This window comes from Ornithodoros turicata, chromosome 1 (assembly GCF_037126465.1).
Source record: "Ornithodoros turicata isolate Travis chromosome 1, ASM3712646v1, whole genome shotgun sequence".
NCBI lineage: Eukaryota > Metazoa > Arthropoda > Arachnida > Ixodida > Argasidae > Ornithodoros > Ornithodoros turicata.
In genome coordinates, this window is record NC_088201.1 from 25,454,592 (window position 1) to 25,478,700 (window position 24,109).

General features: G+C 42.6%; 1 long non-coding RNA gene across 2 annotated transcripts in view; it reads left to right on the forward strand.

Annotated features, from left to right (window-relative positions):
* Positions 1–24,109, forward strand: part of LOC135377692 (uncharacterized) — an 89,551-nt gene that overhangs the window by 62,018 nt on the left and 3,424 nt on the right. The window contains exon 4 of one of the 2 annotated variants that reach the window (XR_010418180.1): positions 15,183–15,348. The exons of the other annotated variant lie outside the window; for it this stretch is intronic. This is a non-coding gene — a long non-coding RNA (uncharacterized LOC135377692). The remainder of the gene's footprint in view (positions 1–15,182; positions 15,349–24,109) is intronic. 2 annotated transcript variants of the gene reach the window in all.

Sequence of the window (24,109 nt, forward strand, 5' to 3'; positions counted from 1 at the left end):
TGCCAACAACCAGATCTAATGATATCTACCCTGATTTGTTGAAGACGGGTGCCGATAGATGTATGGAAGGCCGCGGAATACGAACGACAAGAACACAGGAGGAAATAAAATCTACACCACTACAAAGAAGTTATTCTTAATCAAAACAACATAGTAATCTATCATTAAAAAATCAGAAGAAAAAATCAAACTCATCAGAAAATTAATATTCCTATATGTGAGAACCATCAGTGCAATAGCGGGAAGTTCTGACAGATGTATGTGAACAGCAGAGAACCTGGAAGACCATGGGACACGAACACAAGAGGAAATAAAATCTATAACAATACATTGGTTAATCAAAACAACAGAGGAGGAGACTATCATTTTAAATATCATAAAATCATCCTCGTGACTTCCCCATACAATTTTCATTCTAAGAGACACTACAAACCTTACTTTGTTTTATGAATTCAACACAGAAAATATATTAAAAAATGAACTTCACTGCCTAGCACGCTCCTAGCCAACAATCAGCTCTAATAATATCTGCACTGATTTGTTGAAGACGGGAGGCGTACACCTGACAATTATGAACATTTTCGAGCGCAATAGGGAAGATTATTCCAACATTACACAATTAATCAATTTCTTATTAAGTAAACAGCATAGACATACGGAAATAATGAGAAAAACGATAAACAGCTAATAAAGAACCAAAACACATCACATAAACAACAGACACATGCAGGAAAATACATGAAAAATAATCTATCAAAACAATCAACATGCACGGATGAATGGCAGAGAAACACTTTGAACGGCACATGATGAATAATTTAATACAGCACAGAGCTAACGCTGAATAGCAGAGAAACAATCTAAACGGCACATCTGCCAACGTGTAAACAACAGACAGGAAAATATTACTGAAACAGATAATAGAGAGCCAAAATCCAACACGTAAACAAGAGGTACACAAAGGATAAATAGTTGAAGAACAATCTAACAAAACAAGAAACATGCACGGATGAATAGCAGAGAAACACTCTAAACGGTGCATCTACCAACGGTAAACAACAGACACATGCAGGAAAATAATTGAAAAAGAATCAATCAAAACGATAAACATGCACGAATGAATAGCAGAGAAAGGCTTTGAACGATGCATCTGCCAACATGTAAACAACAACACAGGAAAATAATAGCAAACATTACAATTTGAAATAATATATCTTTTGAACTATCATAAAATCAACCTTGCGAGCTAACAATATCCTACTCAGGCACTTACCTTGACAGAGGTATCCAAACAAGCACCACAGCTTTACAATAATTACAACCAGACTCGAGACATGGTGGGGTCACTCTCTCCATCTATACAGCCCAAAAAGCGGGGAGCCTGTTGTCAATCTGCGAGGTGGGGAAATCCTCTCTCTTTTTCAAATTCTTTCCTCCAAAAAGGAAATATTCTTAGGACCGGTGTACAGAGGCGAAATTTTTCATTGATTGCAAATAGACATTGGAATTATTCGATTCTAAAGAACACAATAAGAATTCTATCAAAAAAAATCTAAGAATAGACTTTCTAAACAAATGAGGAATATTATCGACGCAAACAATACCAAATGAGAAACGATGAATTTTATTGTATTTCAGATCAGACAAAACTATTAGGCATACATTATTCTCAACTCACAAATATCATTCGATTGAATATCTGAAGCAAAGAGAGAAAGTCAAATTTATTCAATCATAGAAACAATACTCGTTCGAAAACGAGAATCAAATTTAATTACATCGTTTTATGTTAACTTTGCAATACACGCAGAAGTCGCAAACAACTCATCTGAAATGCAAATTATTGTGTTTGCTATAGCGGAAATCAACGCACACAACTTAAAAATACATTCCCAACTAGTAGAATATTTTTATTAATATCAATAGAGTGATCATCTGAAACAAAGTCAAAAGCAGTAATTAATTTAGGCAAACATTTTTTCATAATCACACAGCGCAAATATACATCACAGAAACATGTCTTTTTTCATTCAGGACCCACTAGTGGAAACGAAGTGAGAGAGTTCCCGTACACATTCGTTAAGGTTACGCCCGCAGGGAGTAGGGGAATCCAAACAATGGTCTAGGTATTCAAAGCCATAAAATCGCTCCTACAAGTCAAGTTAGGGAAGGAGGGTCTCTTGCGCTGTCTTGTACATAGAATCACTGAAAGCAAACGTTTTTCCTTTACACATCACATCTTTTTTGTAAATTGACTTTCATAATTCTAACGCCAGGTGGAAGATCATGAACCTGATAATAAAATTTTAATAAATAAAATTAGCACCAATATGATTTAATTAAATGTCGAGGCGCACTACAAAACAGAAGAGACAATTGCTATACATTGAAGAGATGGACGGATTTTGTACTCGTTACCATACGTCATGGGAGGACCTGATAAAAAGCTGCTTCGAAAAGGAGGAGCCGCGAAACGATTCATTTATCGCTGCATTTCAATACGTCCTAGACATGGTCGTATTCGGAGATATGGCACAAATTATGGAATTCAAGATGCGAGAACTTGTATGCCGAATCTACAATAGTTATAAAAATATTTGCACGTCATCATCGGAAGGACCACTTGGGTTGATGGTGGAGTTTTTGAGGTTTGCTAACGAAGAATTGAAATACACTAGACCAAATGTAATTGTAATCATTGCAATGGGTATTGCATTAATCAAGAAAGCAATCAGATCAAATTATCATATACAAGCAGTCTATATCGCACGATTCATTACGGATTTGTTGAAATTACACCTAACGGTTGAAATGGAAAGTACATAAAGAATCTTATCACGTGATATATTCCACTAGAGCCTCTACACATTTATTTTATTCTACCAGTCAAGGATGTCGAATGAACAGAAGTTCAATATTGTCGTGCAAGGTCTGATGTATCATCACTTATTGAAACTCAACAAACATATCAATTGTGGTGGGCCACCGGACGATTTTCATCTAATACTCTCTTGTACGCCATTCAAGAATCTTCATACAAAGAAAGGAAGCATCAATAAGAGACTGTGCAAATTCGTCGCAACAAAGTGCAAGTTGTTGAAGCAATACAAACACGGCGACAACATATCACCCGTGTTAATCAACGCTGGATTCAAGCGCCCAATAATCAGAGTAAATTACTTGATGTCTTCGGAATTCTTCAATCAAGACAACAAACGAAAACTTCGGAGTTTGGAATAGAATTGTAATTTATCGAAATAAACAAGTGTATAATTGAAATAATAATTGTATTCTTTGTCATAATTCTAATGTATTCTACACAGCGCAACGAAAACAGCTTATGACTAGATTGAAGATTGCTAAGGAGACACTACATACAAGGATCTTCGCATGGAATCAGCGCTGGCAATCAAAGATTTTTTTACACGACCACACTCTATACAACACCGACACCCGAAGGAAAGAATTGTAGAAGAATCGATAATAGAAATTTAGAGGCATGTTACATCAATCTTTGTTTACAAAGAGGATCAATAATATTTTGCGAAAGCTTATTTTACGAATTAAATTGCACAGTGTATGTATTTTCTCAGACTATTGGGCAGTTGACAATACTATATTGAAAGGAATCTATTATCAAATGACGCGAAGGTGGAGTCTACAATTCTAATCATCATGACATGCGGCACACAATTCCAATAATATTTTGGGAGAATCGAATCACGCAACTGTCATCAGAAATGTTTAACTAATGAAGATGAGCACTATGCATAAGATATGTAATTATAATAAGTAAATATTCCTTTTGCAAACATATCCAAAGCAGCACACATAAACGTAGCTTCAATTCACAGAATGTACCCGAGGTTTTTAATTAGCCATACTGAAAAACTATGACTCTATTCGATATGTCACGGCATATGAGGCACTACAAATGGAAGGACATACATTAATTTGAGAAGATTTTAGCTCATAATGAATCAAAACGCAATCTCCAACACCAAAGGTTCGTGTTTAAATTTTCAAAGTCAAAACTGTACACTCTTTCTTACAATTTTTTTTAAGATGTAGATTAAAAAGCTGTCTATATAGTCACACACTGTATACAAGATATTTGTTTGTACATTAATTGATAAAATTTATCAGATCACATTCCGGAGCAGTGGAGACTATCAGTAAGTGTTTAATTAAAACTGCTGCCGCAATTTACGAACTGAGTTGTAGAAAGCGTAATTTCACAGCTTTAGCTGGCTCGCTTTGATACGCGAAGGTTTTAAGAACTCTTTTGCGATGACAAAGAATTTAATCGAGTGTATTGATGTTTTCTATATACTCTATAACGTAATGTGAATTCTCCACGACGTGGATAGTAAAAGTTACGAATATTTTTCGAACAAAATTTACTTAAAACTCGGAGAAAGGGTCACTCGCGTCGTCGAATGCGTTTCGGCAACACGCCGGGCAGCGTTTCCCGGACACCCTTCCGAAACCGAACGCGATTCGGCGCCCAACGCGTTAACGCGGCATCCCACGCGAGCGTGTTGCTTTCTTCCGGAAACGGGTTCGTCGACGCGGGTGACCCTTTCTCCGATTTTTGAGTAAATTTTGTTCGAAAAATATTCGTAACTTTTACTATCCACGTCGTGGAGAATTCACATTACGTTATAGAGTATATAGAAAACATCAATACACTCGATTAAATTCTTTGTCATCGCAAAAGAGTTCTTAAAACCTTCGCGTATCAAAGCGAGCCAGCTAAAGCTGTGAAATTACGCTTTCTACAACTCAGTTCGTAAATTGCGGCAGCAGTTTTAATTAAACACTTACTGATAGTCTCCACTGCTCCGGAATGTGATCTGATAAATTTTATCAATTAATGTACAAACAAATATCTTGTATACAGTGTGTGACTATATAGACAGCTTTTTAATCTACATCTTAAAAAAAATTGTAAGAAAGAGTGTACAGTTTTGACTTTGAAAATTTAAACACGAACCTTTGGTGTTGGAGATTGCGTTTTGATTCATTATGAGCTAAAATCTTCTCAAATTAATGTATGTCCTTCCATTTGTAGTGCCTCATATGCCGTGACATATCGAATAGAGTCATAGTTTTTCAGTATGGCTAATTAAAAACCTCGGGTACATTCTGTGAATTGAAGCTACGTTTATGTGTGCTGCTTTGGATATGTTTGCAAAAGGAATATTTACTTATTATAATTACATATCTTATGCATAGTGCTCATCTTCATTAGTTAAACATTTCTGATGACAGTTGCGTGATTCGATTCTCCCAAAATATTATTGGAATTGTGTGCCGCATGTCATGATGATTAGAATTGTAGACTCCACCTTCGCGTCATTTGATAATAGATTCCTTTCAATATAGTATTGTCAACTGCCCAATAGTCTGAGAAAATACATACACTGTGCAATTTAATTCGTAAAATAAGCTTTCGCAAAATATTATTGATCCTCTTTGTAAACAAAGATTGATGTAACATGCCTCTAAATTTCTATTATCGATTCTTCTACAATTCTTTCCTTCGGGTGTCGGTGTTGTATAGAGTGTGGTCGTGTAAAAAAATCTTTGATTGCCAGCGCTGATTCCATGCGAAGATCCTTGTATGTAGTGTCTCCTTAGCAATCTTCAATCTAGTCATAAGCTGTTTTCGTTGCGCTGTGTAGAATACATTAGAATTATGACAAAGAATACAATTATTATTTCAATTATACACTTGTTTATTTCGATAAATTACAATTCTATTCCAAACTCCGAAGTTTTCGTTTGTTGTCTTGATTGAAGAATTCCGAAGACATCAAGTAATTTACTCTGATTATTGGGCGCTTGAATCCAGCGTTGATTAACACGGGTGATATGTTGTCGCCGTGTTTGTATTGCTTCAACAACTTGCACTTTGTTGCGACGAATTTGCACAGTCTCTTATTGATGCTTCCTTTCTTTGTATGAAGATTCTTGAATGGCGTACAAGAGAGTATTAGATGAAAATCGTCCGGTGGCCCACCACAATTGATATGTTTGTTGAGTTTCAATAAGTGATGATACATCAGACCTTGCACGACAATATTGAACTTCTGTTCATTCGACATCCTTGACTGGTAGAATAAAATAAATGTGTAGAGGCTCTAGTGGAATATATCACGTGATAAGATTCTTTATGTACTTTCCATTTCAACCGTTAGGTGTAATTTCAACAAATCCGTAATGAATCGTGCGATATAGACTGCTTGTATATGATAATTTGATCTGATTGCTTTCTTGATTAATGCAATACCCATTGCAATGATTACAATTACATTTGGTCTAGTGTATTTCAATTCTTCGTTAGCAAACCTCAAAAACTCCACCATCAACCCAAGTGGTCCTTCCGATGATGACGTGCAAATATTTTTATAACTATTGTAGATTCGGCATACAAGTTCTCGCATCTTGAATTCCATAATTTGTGCCATATCTCCGAATACGACCATGTCTAGGACGTATTGAAATGCAGCGATAAATGAATCGTTTCGCGGCTCCTCCTTTTCGAAGCAGCTTTTTATCAGGTCCTCCCATGACGTATGGTAACGAGTACAAAATCCGTCCATCTCTTCAATGTATAGCAATTGTCTCTTCTGTTTTGTAGTGCGCCTCGACATTTAATTAAATCATATTGGTGCTAATTTTATTTATTAAAATTTTATTATCAGGTTCATGATCTTCCACCTGGCGTTAGAATTATGAAAGTCAATTTACAAAAAAGATGTGATGTGTAAAGGAAAAACGTTTGCTTTCAGTGATTCTATGTACAAGACAGCGCAAGAGACCCTCCTTCCCTAACTTGACTTGTAGGAGCGATTTTATGGCTTTGAATACCTAGACCATTGTTTGGATTCCCCTACTCCCTGCGGGCGTAACCTTAACGAATGTGTACGGGAACTCTCTCACTTCGTTTCCACTAGTGGGTCCTGAATGAAAAAAGACATGTTTCTGTGATGTATATTTGCGCTGTGTGATTATGAAAAAATGTTTGCCTAAATTAATTACTGCTTTTGACTTTGTTTCAGATGATCACTCTATTGATATTAATAAAAATATTCTACTAGTTGGGAATGTATTTTTAAGTTGTGTGCGTTGATTTCCGCTATAGCAAACACAATAATTTGCATTTCAGATGAGTTGTTTGCGACTTCTGCGTGTATTGCAAAGTTAACATAAAACGATGTAATTAAATTTGATTCTCGTTTTCGAACGAGTATTGTTTCTATGATTGAATAAATTTGACTTTCTCTCTTTGCTTCAGATATTCAATCGAATGATATTTGTGAGTTGAGAATAATGTATGCCTAATAGTTTTGTCTGATCTGAAATACAATAAAATTCATCGTTTCTCATTTGGTATTGTTTGCGTCGATAATATTCCTCATTTGTTTAGAAAGTCTATTCTTAGATTTTTTTTTGATAGAATTCTTATTGTGTTCTTTAGAATCGAATAATTCCAATGTCTATTTGCAATCAATGAAAAATTTCGCCTCTGTACACCGGTCCTAAGAATATTTCCTTTTTGGAGGAAAGAATTTGAAAAAGAGAGAGGATTTCCCCACCTCGCAGATTGACAACAGGCTCCCCGCTTTTTGGGCTGTATAGATGGAGAGAGTGACCCCACCATGTCTCGAGTCTGGTTGTAATTATTGTAAAGCTGTGGTGCTTGTTTGGATACCTCTGTCAAGGTAAGTGCCTGAGTAGGATATTGTTAGCTCGCAAGGTTGATTTTATGATAGTTCAAAAGATATATTATTTCAAATTGTAATGTTTGCTATTATTTTCCTGTGTTGTTGTTTACATGTTGGCAGATGCATCGTTCAAAGCCTTTCTCTGCTATTCATTCGTGCATGTTTATCGTTTTGATTGATTCTTTTTCAATTATTTTCCTGCATGTGTCTGTTGTTTACCGTTGGTAGATGCACCGTTTAGAGTGTTTCTCTGCTATTCATCCGTGCATGTTTCTTGTTTTGTTAGATTGTTCTTCAACTATTTATCCTTTGTGTACCTCTTGTTTACGTGTTGGATTTTGGCTCTCTATTATCTGTTTCAGTAATATTTTCCTGTCTGTTGTTTACACGTTGGCAGATGTGCCGTTTAGATTGTTTCTCTGCTATTCAGCGTTAGCTCTGTGCTGTATTAAATTATTCATCATGTGCCGTTCAAAGTGTTTCTCTGCCATTCATCCGTGCATGTTGATTGTTTTGATAGATTATTTTTCATGTATTTTCCTGCATGTGTCTGTTGTTTATGTGATGTGTTTTGGTTCTTTATTAGCTGTTTATCGTTTTTCTCATTATTTCCGTATGTCTATGCTGTTTACTTAATAAGAAATTGATTAATTGTGTAATGTTGGAATAATCTTCCCTATTGCGCTCGAAAATGTTCATAATTGTCAGGTGTACGCCTCCCGTCTTCAACAAATCAGTGCAGATATTATTAGAGCTGATTGTTGGCTAGGAGCGTGCTAGGCAGTGAAGTTCATTTTTTAATATATTTTCTGTGTTGAATTCATAAAACAAAGTAAGGTTTGTAGTGTCTCTTAGAATGAAAATTGTATGGGGAAGTCACGAGGATGATTTTATGATATTTAAAATGATAGTCTCCTCCTCTGTTGTTTTGATTAACCAATGTATTGTTATAGATTTTATTTCCTCTTGTGTTCGTGTCCCATGGTCTTCCAGGTTCTCTGCTGTTCACATACATCTGTCAGAACTTCCCGCTATTGCACTGATGGTTCTCACATATAGGAATATTAATTTTCTGATGAGTTTGATTTTTTCTTCTGATTTTTTAATGATAGATTACTATGTTGTTTTGATTAAGAATAACTTCTTTGTAGTGGTGTAGATTTTATTTCCTCCTGTGTTCTTGTCGTTCGTATTCCGCGGCCTTCCATACATCTATCGGCACCCGTCTTCAACAAATCAGGGTAGATATCATTAGATCTGGTTGTTGGCAAGGAGCGTGCTATGTGGTGAAGTGGAATATCTTCTTTGTAGTGGTATAGATTTTATTTCCTCTTGTGTTCTTGTCATTCTTTATTCTGTTTGTTGGCTAGTAGTGTGCTATGTGGTGAAGTGGAATATCTTCTTTGTACTGGTATAGATTTTATTTCCTCTTGTGTTCGTGTCTCATGGTCTTCCAGGTTCTCTGCTGTTCACATACATCTGTCAGAACTTCCCGCTATTGCACTGATGGTTCTCACGTATAGGAATATTAGACTTTTTATAATAAAACTTTTAATTTTGATTGTAATTATATTGATTAAAAATATATTCTTTAATTAAATGTATCATAATGGAATATTAGCTGTTGCGCATGAAGTTACATATTAGAACTATGTAATTAAAACTCCGCTATGGTTGTCATGTTAGACTTTTTATAATAAAACTTTTAATTTGATAGTAATCGTATTGATTAAAAATATCTTCTTTTATTAAAAATGTGCTACTCCTTCTGCTTAATTGAAAACTTTCGTGATTATCACTAATAAAATACTCCTTCAATGCTATTGCATCAGATTTTTTGACTGAGTTTTTCTCCTTCACACAGAGTCATAACATAATTCCTGACACTAATGACTTTAATAAATATATTTTCACTCGTACTTTTGTGTATGGCTATCCTTTGCATGTAAATCGCCTACTGCACACCTGCTGTAGCGGGAAAAAAATTGCGATTGAAGTCGGCGCAGATTGAAAAATGATGAAAGAAGTCGGCCCAGGCTGAACGGGTAAGCGCGCACGCAACCCTCCGGCCACGCTCCACCCACCGCAGCAGCCCTCCACCCGAGCGCCGCCTGCCGCGCACGGGAAAAAGTCGCGAAAAAAGTCGGCGCAGATTGAAAAATGACGAAAGAAGTTGGCCCAGGCTGAAAAATGTGAGAGGGTAAACGCGCACGCAGCCCTCCCCTCGCCGATAAGCGCGCGGACAACCCTCCGCAAACGCGCCGCACGGGGAAAAATACGCGAGTGAAGTCGGCCCAGACGCGACGGTGGCGCTGCCCTGGCGGCAATGTCGTCAAATGGACAAGACCTATTACTACTCACGTTCAGACGGAACCTGTGCAAGAACGTCTGGAGAGACTGAGGCAACGTAGACGGAACTCTAAATTTCAGATCCGGGTCAACTAGATGGACCAACGAGGAGTTCGGGTCGCCTTGTAGCCATTGCTATCTACTTATAGTCTGTGTAAGAGACCTCAATATGTCTTGCACATCGACTTTGGCGTACGGCACTATAGATGTTTTGATGAGGACAGATGTGCTAGATCCGCTACTTCATGGGCCGCTTCATTCCCCCGTATGCCTGCGTGTCCAGGAATCCATGGAAGTATGGGGTCATCCCAGCCATCATCCCTGCAGGTCTGTCGTCTATTGTCTATGCAGGTCCGCAGGTCTATTACCTCGGTCTATCCAGACGCTCTTGCACAGGTCCCGTCTCAACGTGCCATACGGGCGCCAATTCCTCCATAAAATTGGGAAGGCTGATTCAGCGAACTGTAGACTTTGTGCAACCGTGGAGGACACTGAGCACGTTCTCGCGCACTGTTCTCTATACGCACCTCAAAGGGCTACCATGAAATCTGCTCTCGACCGACTGGACAACCGCAACTTTGACCTCGTAAAAGTGCTGGGTCCTTGGCCACCTGACAAGAGGGATGCTGCCTTGTCAGCGTTTGTGACATTTATTCAAAGGTGTGCGTTGGAGTCAGTGTATTAGGACCGTGTGATTCATTGTGCTCTACGTTAACCGGTGGTTTGGCCTTTGGCCGATAGTTATCGCGAAAGCGGGGGTTTCTCTTTTCTATTTTTTTCCCCTTTGGGGGGGGGGGTCTGTTTATGGGAGTAGCCGAATTTGTCGTGTGACGAACTCAATCTCCCCCTATTATTTTTTTTTTCATCAACATCAACATGGTAGCGCGCCAAACGTCCCTCTTCTCTCCATCGGTGCTCCGCTCTCCATGACATCTCTGCTATCCCTTGGAGCCTCCCATAACGGCATTAGGGAACGCGCTATTCTCCATAGTATCATCTCATTCACCTCCAGCTCTAGCGGGTTCTAACTCGTTTTTACCATCCTGATGACCGCACCTCATTAGTCCTGGCCAATCTCCCTTGCGGTTAAGCTCCATCCCGCTCGAGGAGCAACAGGAACGACGAGAAGGGGACAAGCGTCGTTCCTGTTCCTCGTGTACTGTTTTGCGCGCTACCATGTTGTTTACTGCAGGCTTCACTGCGGTTTAGCTGGACTTGCAAACAATGTAGGAGTCTTCTAACAAGACCAGCCTCGGTGGATCATTCGGTAACGTACCCGTCCAATGAACCCACGGCTGCAAGTTCAGACCTATAGCCGAGAGTGCCAGCAACTTGGTGGCCTGGTGCAAGATGCTTAGACGCGCCGTGTGCTGAGATTTTGGGAACTCTTCTCGGAGTGGGGGGGGGGGGGCATAACTCACACTACTGCGGTGTCGCTCATGATCATCGTTGTCCTGGGACGTAAAGACATCAATTCTTATTATCAACTTCTTCCATGGTATTAATTGTATAGCACCGTTGAGCAACATCACGGTTTCGTTTAGTTATATGTCCAGTATTGATTTATTAGGTGTGCGTGCGAGTTCCAAGAACTGGTGAAACGATTGCAGACACTGACGGTGCTGCGCATGGTTAGAGCGAGGGCCTAAGATTGCGGCACAAGGCTGAGCGGCTTGCTATTGGTGCGAGTCAGTTGGGGCTGCAGTATTGCTGTCTCCGAATTGTATAGGTAGCAGTCGATGAGGACATGCTGAATGATGAGGACACTATGCCGCAGTTGGAACAGGAGCCTGTAGAGGTGTACCCTATAGGCATCTGGAGATAGCATAAAGCGTATAGGTTTCTCCGGGATTTTGCTTCGTCGCGGAAGCTGTAACGGGGACCACTTCCCCGCTGTAGCGTTCACCAGTGCACAAAAGCAAGCATCCAGAGCAGCTCAGGTGAACGGCTAATGTGTAGTAGGTTTGAACCAATAATATTAAAGGGAACATCGCATCCGTCGCGGTGGATTCTGACAGTATAGTGCCGTTTTACTCTGCCTTCATCACTGATGATAACGCGGAAAATCGGACGCGAATTGGTGGCGTTATTCCTGCTGCGTTATTGATGTAGCACATGACAAGAGCAGACGACGCATTGAGAGTATTCCAGGATTCCCCCTCTGTAAACGTCACCCGGACAAGACCAATCACTGAGCGCGCTGACGAGACCACTCAGGGAGCGGCTGGGGGGACCTTGGTAGCCTTGGCGACCGATCGACCGACCGACTGGCGTGTTGGCGAGCCGGGATGCTCGGGAACGGCGTCCGTGTCGTCTGCTCTGTGATCGGCTTTTTTTTTATTCCGTGTTAGCGCTGCGAAGCAACTGTGGCTATGAGCGGCGTACAGATGTGGACAGATGGAGAGAGGACAGCAGGAAACAGTGGGGTTAGTGTGCGTCCTGGGCCGACTTTAAGGGGAACTGTGCCGACATTCGTCTGGAAAGTCTTCGAAAAACCCAGGGAAAACCTCCGACAGCACAGCCGGTAACAGGATTCGAACCCGTGTCACCTCCCAGTCTCGGCGTGGAAAGCGATCATCTTAACCACTACGCCACGGGAGCTTTGCGGAATGTTGTTTCTGGTTAGCGTCGGACGTGTTCGTACAGCCAGGAGCGTAACACCGTGTTCCACGCAACATGGTCACTTCAAAACTCACGCTGTTAAGCGATAGTCGGCGCACTTACCGAGGACTTTTCACTTAGTGTATTGCGATGTCAACTCCAAGCAGACGACCTCGGAGACAATCGCCTGCGCTGCGCTCCCATTCGTGTGCCTGGCTTACGTCATCACGGTGTTAGTTGCAGAGGGAGTGCGAATCTTTAAAACTCGTTTATTGAATATGTAAGCTCTTTTCGGAAGAGAAACTTTGCCAAGTTGACTGGTGAAGCGCGCGACGACGAACATTACCGTATCGTCTCATACATACGTTCCCGGATGCGATAATCCCTTTAAAGCTACATTACTACGCCTGTTTTCAGGAACGTAAGGTAAGGTGTAGTAAGAAAAATATAGGGAGGACAAAAATCTAGGAACGTTATTTCAGGTAGGATACTCTGGATGTTCCTGTAGTGCACCGCGGCCTCAAGCTGAAATCGAGTCGCGGGCGGGCCGGTTTTACATTGAACTACGTCGTGGAGGGCCACACAGAGTAGAAATGACAACCATTAACCACATGAATTACATTAACACAACTGTTACAAAATGCAAATATAAAAACACTACAAAACCGCAGAAAAATAGACTATACACATATTACATGTTGTATAATGGTCACTGTCAAATAGATGCTACGCCTTACATGAGAACACATCCCGACAGGCCGGAATCTACGCGCAACACATCGCACACAGTTCCATTCCCCTGCAAAATTGGTACTTTCAAATTTTCATCCTTTGTCCAAACCCTGGAGGAATGGAACCGTCTCCCATAAACACTGGTAAACTACTCTTCTGCCAGTGAGTTTTACAGCTTGCTATGCGAGTTGATTTAACTCATGAGAATTGATATCTATACGTTTTCTTTTTTTCTTCTTTCTTACGCTACTCTGTTAAGCAGCTCAACGTGTTGCTTCAAATTGTGATTTTTGTGGTATGTGCTGCATTGTTTCCTCTCCTGTAACAACCCTGCAAATGGTTAACAGTATGAATAAATAAATAACTTAATAAATAATCACTGTTAAAAGAGAACATCACCACATAGCACGCTCTTAGCGAACCACCATCCCGACTGACATCGTTCTGCCTCCTGACTGGTTAGAAACGGGAGGCGTTTGCCGTTGCGTGACACTTATGCAGTTTTGTTAATTGTCACAAAAACGCGTACGCCCCGTGCTTCCCACACACCTGGTGTGATAACGGTATCATTTTGTGCAATGGTTGGCCTTCACCGTGCTATGTGATGGAGTTCTGTTTTAAGCGTGATACCCGCTGAAAACACAGCGGGTATCAGCTCTGTGTCTGCTTTGTGGTCAACGGTCTTCGGGACACGTGTTTGAGATATCTGCTGGCGCGCAACCCTTACGTTACGCTATGGGGGTATTTGTAGGTCGAGTTTTCGTCGCACGTTAAAGGACCCTCAGGTGGGCAAAATGAATCCACACACCCGACCACTGTGGCGTCGCTCATGATCACAGTTGTCTCTCGACGTAAAGCCCCGAAACTTTTTAATTAGATGTTTTCGAGAAAATGCGACTTGAATGAGTTTGAATTCACCCTCTTTCTCAAAAATCCTGAAACGAGCACGTACTTTGAGCTATAAATCGCCAAACTTTGGTACAAAATGGGCCGAAACCAGAACTACGCACTTCTCGAGCGCAGAAATGACATCGCATCGGCTTATCTGGGCAGGAAAGCGGTCTGTCTGGCCAACAGATCAGCGTTTATTCCAATTAGCTCAATCACTACAAAACACGTGGGCCTCCGACGCGAACGCTCTTTCCCTCTTTTTGCGCTCGAGAAGTGCGTGGTTTCAGTTTCGGAGCATTTTCGTAGCAAAATTCGGCGATTTATAGCTCAAAGTACGTGCTCGTTTCAGGATATTTAAAAGAAAAGAGGAGGGATTTAAATAATGGATAGCTCTAATTCTGCCATCTCGCATGTCCTCGAAAATATCTAAATAATAAGTTAATTAATCAATTTTAGGTAATTAGTCATCTTCTAGTTACATACTCTCTTCCAGAGGATGTCCACCTTGGCCGCATAACCCACATCTGAAAAACGCATCTATAGGTAGCTCTCGGAGCTTCATTATAAAAATTCTGTAGATGATAAAAAAAACGCCCTGGATATTAATGATTCTAATAATTTGCAATGGCAATTAAAGCGCTGAAAATGAGTTCCTTGTCTATCGTAGATTGCAAGGATTTAAGGATGACGCGTATAGGCCTTTACTGGAGCGCCGCTGATCTTTTAGAATCAGTATTACAGATATCGATTTCACAAGCGGAACTTCTATAGTGTTGGATGAGCGGAAGTCATCCCCATATCATCGTCATCATGTATCTCTCTCTCTCTCTCTCTCTACAGTGCTATTGCTTCTATATTGCTATCTTTTTCTCGCAGTAATAGAAGGTCACGAACTGCAGAATGCTGAGCATTCGGACACTCTCTTTCTGGTCATCATAACCCTTCTACACATTCCAGGTCGTGGGGCGACCTGGAAGCAGCGAATACGCGTATTATGATCGTCACACCGTTCTTCAAACGTCTGCGTCATCAACGAACACAAGTAAGACGTGTTGAAACCCGGTGAATGATTATGCCCTTTATTGTAATGATAATTGCAACTTTTAGCGAACCGCGTCCAGTTCTGAGAAATGACAGCCCCGAAGCGGCTTTTGTCCCCCATCGGCCGAAACAACGCGCCCTGCATGCTCAAGCAGGAGATAATGATCAAGCGTTTTTTTAATCTCGACTCCAGAGTACGGCCACTGCCACCACCGCCGCCGTGTAATCAAATTAAATGACCTGCGAGAAGCATTTACAAGCCATGCCCTCTTGTTCATTTATTGCTGCGCCCTCTGCCCGTTTATGTTCCCGTGTTCCTGGCGAACGAGCCAAGCGGAAGTTGACGTGAGATGTTTATCGGCCTTCGAACACTTTCGCTTCCCTCGGCCGCGTTGGCCAGTGTTTTGGACGGGGAAATGTAATTATTTTTTCTCAGACATACGGCTTGCCTGCGCTATACGATACTTGCAATGCTTGTATACGAACAAAATGCCCAACGTAGATTGCAGTCTACTTTTTTCTTTCTTTTTTCGTTTTTTTCGTTGTCTGGGGTTCGCACCCACGGTGGTCTGATCGTAGTTTTGTGAGGGACGTCCGAGATAAGCGAAACTGTCTGCAGGTTTCGCTGCCAGGAGCAGGCTCTTTGGCGGAATGTCCCCGCGGTTGTAAAAAGTAAAATTCAGCTGCCGCACTCCTATAGCATTCTCTTTTATGAATTGTTCCGCGCCTGCCTTTGCTTATGTGTCGTTAAGAAGAGTGATTCAAAGTTATGTCGTGCTAGGGAGCGCCGTGTGGCGCTAGATGTAGGCTAGCAATAATTAGAAGTACTCGTAGACGTCCTGTGTGTCTCAAGCCTGTATACGCATCAGGAAGGTACACCTCATGAAGGGATGAGTGATTAAGCTGAATTACTTTCGTGAACACCTGACACCTGTTCCATGGAACTGTGCGTTGTGAGGCTTGTGTATAGTGTTTGTCTGCCTCATCCATTACAGCGTTGCCTGTTCCATTACAGATGAAAGGGTGTTGCAAGGCATAAAGTTGAGTGCAGGTGTATATTCTTCCTCTGTGTCTACAAACAACACTTTTTGTGTGCCACTTACAGACACGTTAATTATTCCCGATCCATTGAACAATCAAAAGTACACACAACAAAGTCCCGTTTATTTGAAAAGCAATGACACGCTGCGACTGAGCTAAGAGCTAAAACTTTCACTGCACACTGCAGAAATTGATTAATTTCACGTCCTATAGTGTTCATTGACAGCCAGCAACAAATGGTGTACAGTGAATACTTTTACAATCCCTTTCATTCTAGGCAGGGAATGCTATCCTTCAGCCGTTCGCGCAGACACGAGGCTGTGTTCACGCTTGTGTTGCTGAGTCTATTGAGCCTGGTCGCACTACCTAATAACGCTAATTGCTGTTCGTGCCAAACAAAACAGGAGTAGGAAAGAGCGTACGACGCCATGGGCCCCAACGCGATGGAGGTCATCGCCAGGTCCCGCGTGTCATGATCACGTACGCGCAGAGTTGTGAATTGCTGTACCAGCGACGGTGCACAGACCTCTCTGCAGCAGATTCAATGAGGCTTTCGCAATAGGGCGTGCGCTTGGTCATAAACCAGACAGGGATGGCAACGTTTCACTCGCGTTATTATTTAGTCAAAAGGGACCATTGTCTGTGTCAACGCAGCTTAAATAGCACGTCCTGCAGTTGTTTTAGTAACTTTATTCTTTGCTCGGTAACTCATGGAATGAGATGGCGTGGTGAGTTATTCCGACCTTCTTTACAGCTGGGGTATTTTCACCAATAACATTGCCGGCTGTGGAAAATGGGAGTGCTCGGGTTGTTGTTGAGGTTGAGAATAGCATGGGAGTAGTGCAGCATGGCTTGAGTGCTGCGTATTCTGACGCCTCCTGCGGTTCATGTTTCTATCGCATCGCTTATTATATCGCATGCGACAGGGGTGACCGTAAAAGCTTCTTGCCTTAACATTTAAAAAAAGTGCTTTCTGTATCAGCATGGCCATATATAGCTGGGTGTACTTTGACAGCTTTCTCGGACAAGAGCGATAATCCTGCAGTTCTCTTTTTCTTTTTCAACCAAACCAAAGCTGCCAAGGAAATATTCGAAGTTTGTTCAGATCGGATGGCAGCCCTTGCTTATGGCTGAAGGTGAAGTATCGCATTACGCAATACCATTGGCAATATGACACATACACGAGTGCGGGAAGGGAAAAAGAAAGGGCAACACCGTGAGGCTACCAAGACTACGCTACACGAATATCTTCGCCGCTTAGTTATAGCAGAACATTAATAGTGACGTATGGTACATTGAAGAAAAAATAAATCTACTTGACAACGATGCGTCGTTATGTTCGTCGATCCAACGGTATGACGTAAGGGAAGAGCAGAGTCCCGAAGTGAACCCAGTATCCCAGACAGCATTGCGCCCAAACGGCCATATTATCGTGGGGCGCGTCTCTGTGTCGTCCGTCGTCGGGCAAAGACGCACACATGTAGCAGTCACACACGCCACATTGAACAAGGCGGGATTAGTGTGCTCGAGGTCGGTACCAAAGTCTGCCAGCGAACGGGATTTTTACGATAGATTAACCGGGCCACTAGAGCCTCCAATCCTAGATGACCTGATCCCTCGTCAGCTCAACGCTGTGTCGCCCCCTTCTTAGGGAAGCTACAGTAAAAACGGCGGCCCACTCAATAAAGGCCATGTGCCGTACCCATGAGCCGTGTCCATTTCAAGCCCCGGTTCTCCTCTATGAGGGTTAGGGGATGATCATATAATGGAGTCGGTTCCGTGTCGAAGGCTCAATGCGGGAGCCCCTGGAGGTTAGGCCGCGGGGGTTTATGCGGCTACGCAAGAGCGCACCTAGCGGAACAAGTGCTTTTGCTCCTCTTTTTACATTTGCTTTCTGCCCATCTCTTCGGCGTTCGCAAGCCCTTCTCTCAAATTGAGTTCTACTTGAGTTCATGCTGTAACTTTCGTTGAATAATCTAGGATGCATGAAGCGCAGGTACTCGGGCATTCATCGCCTAAACAAAGCTGTTAGCACTTGTTGCAACCGGTGGAGGGCGCCACTGTGTAATTATCGTTCCACTAGTATACTAGCCGTTCGAGCACACATGTTACATGCTTGCACTTTAACTGGACTGCAAGTCCATGTTTAAGTAAAAGTTCATGAAGCATTTGTACGAGGAGTCACAAAATGGCCAGCGATATATTTCTAGAATAGTATTTGCTCAATACGAATATCACGGCCGCTTGTATCACTTAGAGATCTTTAACTTTCTATCGCTTCTTAAGACCAACGTTGCTGCGCTTTTTTATAAAAGGGGAGGTACTAAAGTCTTAGAACTACTGTAGCACTTTGCGTAGCGTATATTTAAACTTTCTTCTCAGGCACCTAAGTTTAAAACAAGGGGAAAATGAACTTAGCGCATGTGATCGACACGGAGGAAAGTTTGTTTATGACAAGTAGAAATGTGGCAGTCGTCGAAAAAGACCGACAGCGGCGGCCACAAACACTCGCGATCTAGCGAGTTTCGTTGGTTGATCAGTTGTGATCTCTCGTAGTAGTGAAGGTGACTTTTGTGCGGTCTTATTATATGCGTAACTTTGTTTATTGATTTGGTGTAGACTCTTATTATTCGATACTAAAGGCAGTTTTCAGGTTATTGGTTCGATTGGTATTACAAAACTTCACCGTTACTACACCCTGTAGTGCTGTACGCTACAGGCCCACGACAAAGAAGAAACCCTGTAGTAGCTTTCAAATTTGGTTTAAAAAGGGTTATTTATATCATGCAAATTTTTTCCTTGTTGTAACCTACCCTGGTTCGCCTTTCTAATGGTTTCCTGACCTTTTGGGGTGAAGCTTGTCAAACAAAGTGGACCGTATCAAACGCATGTGGCGTCTGTTATAGAATGCATCACGCTCCTGAGTGCTAAACGCATTTCTCCAAAAAGACCATCACGCAGATAAAAAGCAATGTTACGCGGAAACCCGCTGTTCCACACAGAAGCGCTTCTTTTCCTGTTCCGCTCCTGCTTTGGGGCGCATCTCACTGTTCTTTGCCTTTTTTTTTTATTATCGGGAAATGGTCGCTGTCTGTATCCTGCGCAAACAAAAGTTTTGGAAAAGTGTGCGACTCCCGATTTAGTAATATTGAAATTTCACGGATCGTCGAACGGGATTGGATTCGTAGTTTTGTGGATGTTAAACAAATAGGCGTGCGCCTACCGAATGACTGCTTTGCATACGGTCTGGGCCATGCCGTACGTGAAGCGAGACCGTTCCACGATTTTCCTACTCTCGGTTCTCTTGTCGCAGGATGAATTGTCCGTGCGATCTATTTTGCGGAGTTTTCTCAGAGGGCGCGCATTCTAAACAAATTACGCGCTTCGTGGCGCCTCGCTGTGTCATGTCGTTTCTGCCGGGCTCTATCGAGACTTCTCGGGAAACTGCTTATGGAGCGAAATTCCGCTTTTGTCCTCAAAGACCCGACTGTTTCTTTTCTGCTTCTATCGAATGGAACGTAATAGCAACCGCGCTGCGCAACAGAGGTGTAGTTTAGGCTCCACACTGCGAGCATTTGTCTGTGCGTCTATTGCCGCAATACAAAAGTATGCCCGTTTATTTCGTTGTACGCAAAAATAAATGGACGCAACACGACGCACCAAGTTATTCATTATGTGCACTTACAACGGTCAACCAACTTCATAAAAAATAACTTGTCGCCATAAGCTTCTGATCTGGTCGCTTTTCCTTGTCATGCCATTGGGATGTCAGCCCCGGCACGTTTTACAAATGCATTTATTTTTCCTTTTTTTTTTTTTTTTTTTCACTGGGTCGACATTGCGATGAGCCATAGCGCGCCTTGTACGTCATGTACATTGGGGCATAATTTATTGTGCATCACATATTGAAATATAGTCTGGCACACTGACTATATAATCCTCGATGCAGTGCCACATTGGGAACAAGTGAGGAAGCTGCATGCGTAAAACAGTGCGCATCATATTTCTGGCCTAACATTCATAACGCGGGTGGGAAGTACAAAGTGACGTGCGGCTGTCTTTTCCTAATGAGGGGATTAGCGCTAAGCTTAGGGCGACGTGAGCAGTACGCAATAATCTCATCGACACACGCTAATCTGCCTTCCTGTGCGTTGTGCACATGCATCGCTGCTTTCAAATTAAAAATCCTAGATTCTGACAGGTGACACATCCTACGCGGTGAATAACAAGTCTACAGCATTGATTCAACCTCTGCCACAAGCCTGAGGTACCGAGCGATGTTGGTGCTCGTGTTTTGCAGACATTTATTCCTGTGCTGATTTGGCATGCTGTTATTGCAATCAATCGTTGAAAGTTCTTGCCGCTGTTCAACAATATTCGTGTTTTGAATAGTTTCGGATGTTTCGCAAAGTTTCCATCCAGCAAGTTGTGCGCTTGAAACATTATTAGCCCTGGGCCGTTCATATGAACTTTTCATTGCATGTTACACACGAGTAGAAAGTCTGGGATGTGGACTCAGTTAGCTTAGATTCAGATCTTTTATTGTAGGCGGAAAATTAGAAACGCTTGTACCGTAAACTTGTAAACTGGGAGTGCTCAACATACTCGTTCAAAGGCATACGTTGGATGTGCTTTTCTTTCATGGTTGAGGGCCTAATTTTATTAAGAGTGCCTCCCACGAACACGAGTAGATAACACAGGTCTTAAAGAGTGTCATGAAACAGGGAGAGATTTTCACGGCGTTTCTACTACAATTTGGTTGTTGCGACTTTGGTAGTGTGTTCGAAATGACTGCGAAAAAACAAAAGAAAAGAGAACTGGATTGAAAGGCGGAAAGGGGCGAAGGCGCACAAGGGTTCGGATGGGGGCACTTTCCCATCGGCGGTCAAGTACGGGATCACTGATCGACCACACAGTACGAGCCATGGCTGATATTGCAGGTTTCGACAATCGAAATGATCGTCAGTTCGAAAACGTCGGCAACACCGATCGAATGTCCAGTGGGAATCCAGTGTGTGATCGCCTCAGTAGTCAGGTTTCCTCGTAGTATATATATATTCTTGAGACCTCCGTGTAACATTGCATACATGCCGCTTCTCCACCTCATAGCAGCTCCTCTCAGATCCGATATTTTTAACGTGTCGCTCATTTTCTTGCTCTATGTGCCGACCTGAAAGTAGTATCGATGTGCTGATAGAATATCGCTACTACCGCCATTTCGGCTTTGAGCCGCTCGAGTTTCTCTAAGACACTATAGTGCCGCTCACGAAAGCGGATCTTGGCGGTTACTTGGTTTTACGACTTTGGGCGGTCGTGAAGGCGACCCACGTGGTCAGTTGTTGGTAGACCTGCACTCTCCGAAAAGCTAGCCCTCGGCAGACTTCAAACAAAATTCGTGACGCTGTTCAAGATCCTAATGCCTCTCCTTGGCTAAATTAAGTAGTGCCGGCTTTTTCAAGCTATGCTAATTTCTTTAAGCCTGTGTCCTAAAGGTTTGATGCGGTCGTAAAAACTTCATTACCCTGCCAATGGAGAGCAACGCATCAGCAACAGCTCTGCACACGTCAGCCAGGGAAGTGAAGAACATCAATCTCCACTTTTAACGCCGAGGTGTGTCATCGGGAAAAGGGTCTAAACTTTGTCGTTTTTATGCCTGGAGACGTAGGATCTTTGGCGCGTTTCTATCTTTTGCGCCGGGCATTGATTCGAAAAATCTTCGTTTTGCACCATTATTTCTGAACACTTGTCGACTATCAAGAAACTGTAGATCAAATAACGCTGTCGTAAGCGAAGGCAATTTGTACCGTTTCTCCTAGGCTAGGTATCATCTGCGAAGGTGCTTTGAAAAGTTAGTGGCCTCATTGCGACGCGCTGGTTTAATCACTGGCACCCACTGAGGCTGCCGAGCAGTGCTTGGACAACTTAGCACGTACTTCCAACCCTCGACAAGACTCGTGAGCACAGGCAAGACGACAGTCAAGGCAGCGGAAGCATATCAACCCTCCACCACTGAAGAATCAAAGGCTGTCTCTTCAGCTATAGCTAACCATAACCTTAGGCACGTGTACCAAGCTCAAGGAACGTTCTGACCCTCTCTATACCACGTATACCAACATCTTAACGTACGGCGCTGTGCTGCGCGCCCAAATGGACGCCCATCCACAGGTTCAGTGCCGGGTATCCGACGCATCTACTGTTATGTGATGTAGAAAAATGTCTGTTGTCCACTTCTTTCTGATGCCGTACACACGCCTCAGGGCTCATGTCTGGCATCTCTTCGTCATCGCCGTCTCCATTCTAGCTTGCGACGCTGCAACACACCATTTCCAGAATATTTGGCATTAGCTATTAGCGACTATGGTAGCCACTAAATAACAAAAGAAAAACGGCCCAGAGAAAAGAGTTGCTGAGTGTCGCTCAAAAGTGTGTGTGGAATAATGCTGAGAGCTTTACGTCGTAATGGATACTTCAATGATAGGTCGCTGAGGCTGAGGGAGCGGAGGTCCACGATGCCCCAGGGCTTTATGCGTACAGGTTGTAACCGATCCGTGGAGATGCGACAATTTCCACTGCGTTTCTTAGCATGGTATGGTGCTTAGCGTCACGTTTCAGGACACTATATGAGCCCTCGTTAGCGTGGCCGTTGAGGCTTGCGGAGGCTGTCTTTACAAACATGTGCAAACCATACCATACAAACCATACGGTGGACCGCGTCCCCAGTTGCGCCAAAAGCAGGCTATTGACCTATAGTACTTAGAGTTTCGTATGGAGGACAATGCAGATTTGCAGTAGGTGTGTAAACGCTCCCCCATTACTTTCGATTGGAGATGGTACCCAATGGTACGCGCACTGTTTGCTTCTAGTAATGGCAGGAGTTTATTAAAGAATGCCTACTCAAACGGGGCGACCTATATTGCGACGAATGCTCTAGCCACGGAGTCTTCCATATTCCGGATGGGAATCGCTTTTGACCAATGTGTGAAAGGCTGATGGTCACGGGAAGGATGTGCCTCTATCCACGGGACAAATGTGGGGACCCAGAGCGATGTGGACGTGACTGAACCTGACGGCTAGTGGCTTGAAGAGCATTATTGGAGTCGCCGTGTGGTTATGACTCTTGACAACTTGACATACCGGGTAATATCACATTCATTGAGCAAAGTTCCCCTTCATGGTAGGCCGGAAAAACTGACTGTTATGAGTTTTCTGGAAGCGCGGACCCCAAGTAGGGCAATAGAGTGAATGATGTTGACAACCTTTGAAAGAAATGAAGTGGGTACAAAAGGGCGAGGAGAGCCCGCCGACACCTCACATGGTGGTTGTTCGACCGGATATGGGGATGCCTTGAAAGCGTAAGATCTTATGCCTTTGACTGTATTCACTAACTCTGGGTCTAGATGGTGTGATGTTGCCAACTTGATATAGAAAAAGCTGCAGGGAACTTGAATGCGGCTGATATACCATATCCGGCTGCAAGATTATCAACCCCATTTACAAGCCTAATATCGGTTGTGAATTGGCTAAGAAATGCAAAATGACGTACAAAATCTGTGTCAAAATTATTGCTGTGAAGAACGCAAGTCCAAAGTGCCGCGTTAGTATATGGAACAGGCGACCTTCCAGGAGGTAACGGAAGTGGCAAACCCCGCACTCTAAAAACAGAGGGGGGGGGGGGGGTGATGGCAGGATAGGCTCGCCGTTGTTGGCCACACAGAAGTGGG